A 6,746-nucleotide genomic window follows, 5' to 3' on the forward strand; every position below is an offset into this window, starting at 1 on the left:
TATGTATTGTTGGGTGTGCTGGGAACCAACGCTTAACTTTGTTTTCCAGAAGAAGAAAAAAAATGATGAAATCTGGGAGATTTATCTTAGTTTAAGTAACTTGTCAGAAATAATAATTTATTTTTAAATAAACTACACATTTCTTTTAAAAAAGAAATGTGTAGTTTTTTTTACGATGGTATCAAGGTTGTTGTTGTTACAAAATCTCCCTGATTGCAAGATGCAAATGTTGGGAGCTCTGAAGCAAGGATAAGATAAATGGTTTATTATTGAAAAATATAAAAAAGACATCACAAACGGAAGATTGAATTGTGTCTAAATTTACTTTAAATCAGCTAAAAATTCATTTGGAAACTTACAATAACAAACTTATACAATACAAAGCAATTAAGAAAAAAGACTTTAGAAAGGCACTAGACTGAATATACACTTGTCAAAAAGGGAGAAAGGGACAACAGGGGTGATTAAAAGGAAAGGCAAAGAGGGAAAAGCAGGGAAGCAAAAAGCCAAGACAATTAAAAGCCATTCTGGATGTGAATGCAGTCATAAAAAGACAATCGTAAAAATTGGCAGAAATGCATGTTACCCAAACGACATTACACAGTGCCTTGATCTTCATGTAACTTCTAGGATGTGTTCACTATCCAAAACCCCATGAAAACAAACATTCAAATGAAGACGTCACACTTTCACGAAAACAAATTTTGCCCTTTTCCTTTAAGTCTGAAGGTTTACAATGACTCGTGCAGAGAAGAACTGATTACAGAGTCTCTAGAAATAAAGCAACATTGCTTCCCGTCCCCTAAAAAAAGATTTCTGCTTTCTATGAATAGACAATTAGAGAGGCAGTCATACTAGTCCCTTGATACATGGTATATTTAACTAATCATTCAACAATAACAGATTGATAATTTTATTTCCCAAAATAGATTTCCTCTCTCTATAAATAGACAATTATAAATTCTCAGTCAAGTCTGTCTCTTGATATAATGTTATAGGGCCTATGTAACTAATTCAACAATAACAGAATGATATGTTGTGTTTTTTAGCTTGTGGTGTCTCCCCCCCCCCCCTCCAAAAACTTGCATACTAAAGGAAGTATTCCCCCAAACTCACCATGTAATACAGGCCTGTAAGCTTCCATTTTTGAAAGGGCAATGGCACCAAGGCATTCTCTCCTTTGAAAAGGACACCCGGCTGGAGCAATTTCTAGGGCACCAAGGCCGGGGCATGGAGGCAATCGCCTTCATTACCTCCGTGAATATCTTATGTTTAAGATCACCTTGCCCCCCCCCAACTCACATACTAAGGAAGTCTTCCCCAAAACTCATCATGTAATGTGATTAACCTCTACAGGTGCTTGACTCTTTACAACTGCCCCCCCCCCCCAACAATGTTTTTCTTTTCTTGCCAGCGGTAATGACATAACCTACCTACATGACCCTCCCCTCCACCCGTAGTACAACTGCCAAGCACATCCTGCTAATCAGCGGTTGTGGGACCTAAAAATAAACGGCCCTGCTGGCGGGAAACACATGGCAAAAAACACAGAGTCATTGGCACGGCTGACATGACTAAAACTTATGGCTGGCGCTAGTTTCGAGTTTTAGATCGTTTCCAACACTGGAGATTTTTTATTTATAATAAAATTTGCGCCCGCGAAACAAGTAACAAATAAAAAACTTAAGCATGCAGATTAATCCAATGATGTAAATTGAGAAATTAGTTTTAAAAAGAACTAGAAATCTAGAGTTTGTGGTCGTATAACTTCAACTTTCGGTTTTGACAGGAACTAAAGGTCAAATGGGGTCACACTTTGTACAAAATATCTAGACTTGCCATGGGGCTTAAATAAATGGTTATTTCACATTTCATTTATAAGATTCACATTTTTTGTATGTGGAAACTTTTTTGAACCATATTAAAGGATCGGTCGAGTTGGTCTTTGAAAAGCATTCTGTAACCGTTTGTTGTAAAATGTATATGGTTAGAAAGATATTGTAAAAGTAGAATACAATGATCTACACTGCCTCAAAATTGCGTGGTTTTCTTTTTACCCTGTCGACTAACACGGTCGGCCATTTATGGGAGTCAAAATTTTGACTCTCATAAATGGCCGACCGTGATAGTTAGCGACGTAAAAGGAAAACCGTGCAAATTCGAGTGATACGTGTGTGGATCATTATATTCTACTTTTAAAACATCTTTCTAACCATATGCATTTCATAACAAATTGTTTCAAAAGCTTTTAATAGACCAACTCGTCCGATCCAAGGCAACGTGTTCCTTTAAACTTCTGAATGATGTTTGCTGTCGAGTTTTGAAGAAAGAAAATTGCGCCCGCGAAACAAGTATTAAATGTTAAAATTAAGCGTATGAATCAATCCAACAATGTAAAATGTGAAATAAGTTTTGGGAGAACTAATTAAGAATTTTTGCTGCAGATGTAGGTTTATCTTTCCTTGGATGGTTTTGAAAAGAACCTGGCCCAATTGCATGGCTCTGCTTACTGTAAGCAAAGAATCGGCGCTTACGGAAGCAGGGAATTCTGTGCTTATGTCAAGCGTATTTTACGGGTTATCAGGAAATTTTGTATGGGGTGTCAGAATTTCCTGTGAATCTCGCTGGATATTACAAGCATGCCCTTTTTAAGCCCTTATTATTGTGGGTAATCATGCTGTGTAATTGTGTGATTTGTCACCAATCCATGTTTGGTCATTTTGGTATGTCCTGTTCCAGTTCATACCGTCCTAGTACTGGTCCGCCTAGTAATGCTCGTGTACACATTCGTGTCATGTGCAGGGCTTTACCTCAAGTCTAGTTGGCGCTTCGTACGGTTGTGTCAACATCATCGTCCACAATGTTTCGCTTCATAGATATGTTTGGTATTTCCTACTCACTAACAGGCAGCACCCAATTGTCACTTAAATTTGTCTGTTCTCTTGTGATAAAGGGTCTGTGTACGCTTAGTAATGATTCTCAAAGTTAATGATAATAAAAACTTTAGTGGTAATATAAGAAGTACAGCAGCTTTGGATGTTGTAAGTCATTTTGAGAAACATTTCACTCTTGTGGTTATGGGAAAAGTATATCACTTTTTATCCCCCCAAAATTTGAATTTAAGAAACGTTACCAGTATCATGACAATTTGAAAAGCAGATTTGATTTCATAGAGAAATATAATCTTGTCTCATTTTCCTCTATACATTCTGGGGTCGATTTCACAAAGAGTCCTAACTTAAGACACTAGTCCTAGGACTCTTTAGTAGGTAATTAAAAAAATTAAAGCTAGTCCTAAGTTCTCGTCCTAACTCGAGATAAGATTATAGTCTTAACTCTTTGTGAAATCCAGTCATCAACCCCAGGGGCCGACTTTACAAAGCGCTAAGATTCATCTTTTAAGATGAGTTGTCAGTAATTGCCATAGTGATTTGTGTTGTGACATCACACTTTGCTTAGCAAATAAGAGTGATTTGCAGTTAAGATCATTCTTATTTCTTTGTGAAATCGAGGCCCTGGTGGCATACTTCAATTCTTCTCACATACTTGGAATTGAGGGAAGAAAAAGAGGCGACAGAATTTCCCCGCATATATAAAAAAGAGTTCAACGTCCATCTCAAGGCAGTTTCCTCCCGAGGCAAGATCCACCTGGACCGTCAGTGACTTCATAAGAGTGTATTTGAATCTAATCTCTTTCTCTCTCCATTTCTCTTTCTCCTCATTTCGTATTCTTACAGGTACTCTGGAAGATAGCGGACTATTACTCTGGGGAGGTTAGCGAGAGAGACTCGCACTCAAAGACGGCTCAAAAACGGAGGGTCATCATCGCCAGGAAGTCCCAGGATGCACCTGACCTCTTCCCCTCCCGTAGCTATGGAGTGGGGGGGATAGTCGAGCTAGCTCTTTAATGGACGAGGCCGGAGATGATTCTGATACTTACTGAGGCCCCCCGAATGGCTCAGTGAGATACGTAAGGCGGTTTCATTTCAATAGTGTGCTGTTGTTTGATTGATAGACGTATAAATGCTCTTGGCTTTGTGAGAATTTAAAGTCCATTGGTTCTCCTCATTATGTCGCTTTGGTGTTTTTGTTCGGTGTCGGCTTATAAGAGAATACCGTTGTTAAATTAATTGTACCAGGGCTCCTCCTCCCATCTAAAAACAAATTGTAACGAAAATAGCTTTTAAAAAAATGTGTGGTGTCCCAGAGCTGCCAACTTTAAATCTGATTCTTCAGAAAGTTCCCTCTGAAAAAAATGAACCAATCTTTCCATGTTCTGATGGATAAATTTGGAAAATCTCCCTGAGTATGGAGGCTTTGTTCCTATTATGTTTAATGTGATTCTAAATACCTCCCTGATTGTTGCACGCCTTGAACTCCGCTCTCGAAGGGGCACTGCAATTTTCCTCCGATAAGTGGCACTCTATGAGGAAAATGTAAAATCCCTTACAAAAAAGTCCCATCAATAGGCGAAATACCTATAGAATCCTATAGATTTCTCGTCACTTCTTTGATTCCTATAAGATTCCTATAAGATTCTTATAGTGTTTTTTTTTGTAAGGGATTGCAAAGGGCACCACGGCAGTTGCTTTGGGTGCCGTGGGTTATTTTGAGATTGTACATGATCCTCCTGATTGCAACATGCAAAGGGTGGCAGCTCTGGGTGTACACATGTAAACTGAATGAGAGAAGAAAAACCCCAGTAAATTGACAAAGTATGGATGGTGGTGGAGCTCTGACGTATGGGAGGAAGTACAGATCAAGAGATGACCCGTTGTAATGAGGCTTAGAGACGCGGCAGGAAGCTACTGCCGTGAGTGTGGTTTTGGGATCGTGCCAAGGGATTGCAAACGACTGCCGGAACTGTACAAGAAAAAATCGCACAATAGGGAGAAAGGAAAAAGGAAGAAATGTTGGGTCTGTCTGTCCTTGCACTCTGCAGAATTGACACGCCGAGCACGTGACTACTGTGTGACAATGACTGAGGGGATGCTCAACCGATACTTGGCCTACATTGATTACGTCAATGCTTTGGAGATGAGCACCAGCTCACAGTTTTCTTTATCTGCACTACAAAATCGCCACTCTTGTTGTTTTGTTGTTGTTTTTTTTTTGGGGGGGGGAGGATTTCCTTTTTCTGTAATTTGATTCAAAAAAGGGAATTCTTTAAAAACTAAATATCAGGAAATTTTGTGAGAATGGCAATCGTAATGTGCATGGAAAAAACATGCCACCTGCTCATATTCAAAGGGGCATTGCCGCTGATTTAACTGGTACTCTTGTGGGTACTGGCATTGTACATGTACAGGGAGAGGGTTACCACTTCAGGTGGGCGCCATTTTGAAAAAAAAAGAGGACTTATTTTTTACAATCTTATATTCTCATGTGCTTTAAAATGTGTTCATAGATCTATACATAAACACAGCGGGTTCGGCTGCCTGGATGGAATTATATTAGAAACACTTTATCTACAAAATGAGAGGGATTTATATTCATTCACTATCAAATCATAGATTACTTTTTCCAGATGTATTTAGCTAAAAAATGTTGATGAAAATAGACAGAAAGGAGTGGAAAAAAAAAGAAGAGTATCGAGGGAGGGGGTTTGTAGATAAACACGTTGCAGAGGTAATATTTTCTAGTGTAAATATACAACAACAAAAGTGATTTAAAAAGTAATTGAAATTATACTTAGTTTGTAGAGAGTATGTCTTATTTAGAACCATGTTTAATGATAATAATGAATGTATATTCGTACACGTTTCCACTTAGCTATGTACGTATGGTGCAAGTGTAAATCAAAGATTTGGCTGGACCATAATTCCTTGATAATTGATATCATAAAAATGTGTTTTACTTAATTTTTTTTTTTTTTTTTATGGGGGGGGGGGGGTTTCAATTTAGCTGTTAAGATGTACACAGGCATCTTAGATAAACAACTAATTACTAAACATGGTTAAAACCTACTTTTGTTCTTTTATGACGTTGAAGTTGAGATTGTCTAATTTGGAATCATGATTGAGCATTCAAGATTATTTTTGTTTTTTAAAGCTCTATTTTTATAATTGAGACGCTAAGAGATGCTGCAAAGTATTTACTGTTACCCCCTACCCCTCCCCAGCTAAACTACCATTTCCTGCTTATTTTTGCTTAAGCAACTGAATGAAATTGGGCCCAGATTTGGAAGATTTTAGGGATTTTGACATTTCCCCGATTGCACAAAGAATACCCAATAAATACAAGTCTTCATCTAAATTTTCCTGTTTTGTAACGGCCGATAATTGATACATGTTCATTAGAAAAAACACCATGCAAGCTCTGTGGTTAATTAAATTCACTAGACAATAAGCTTTGTTTTCCCCCCTGGTTTTTTGCCAATTGTTACATAACCCAAATAGATTGGCGAGCGAAGTCTAACTTGAATATTGTGCAAGAAACCTTTGCAGAGTTAACCCCTTAGAGATGAGTTATAAAAAGATTCAATGATTCAACTAAATCAGAGTACGGTCAATTACAAAAAAATATGGCTGGATTTGTTTTCCTTTTTCTCTCTCGATACTTATGAAGAAAAAAACACACCACAGTGATGTTTGTATTTTACCGAATAAATGTTTTTCTCGGAGCATGGATGTGGTTGTTTTGCACCAAAATGTAGTCTGTATCATGGGGCGAATTTCACAGTGAGCCAAGATTAAGCTTAGCTGCAAATCAATTGTAGTTGCTCTGTAAGGGGCTTCAACTGAGGA

General features: G+C 38.0%; 1 protein-coding gene across 1 annotated transcript in view; it reads left to right on the forward strand.

Moving 5' to 3' along the window:
- The window catches only part of LOC139947628 (forkhead box protein O3-like), a 75,872-nt gene extending 70,001 nt beyond the window's left edge, over window positions 1-5,871 (forward strand). Inside the window, exon 4 of the mRNA XM_071945587.1 lies at window positions 3,738-5,871. The gene's annotated coding sequence lies outside the window, so the exon portion shown is untranslated. The remainder of the gene's footprint in view (window positions 1-3,737) is intronic.
- The last annotated feature ends 875 nt before the right edge of the window (window positions 5,872-6,746 follow it).

This window comes from Asterias amurensis, chromosome 14, assembly GCF_032118995.1.
Source record: "Asterias amurensis chromosome 14, ASM3211899v1".
Lineage (NCBI taxonomy): Eukaryota > Metazoa > Echinodermata > Asteroidea > Forcipulatida > Asteriidae > Asterias > Asterias amurensis.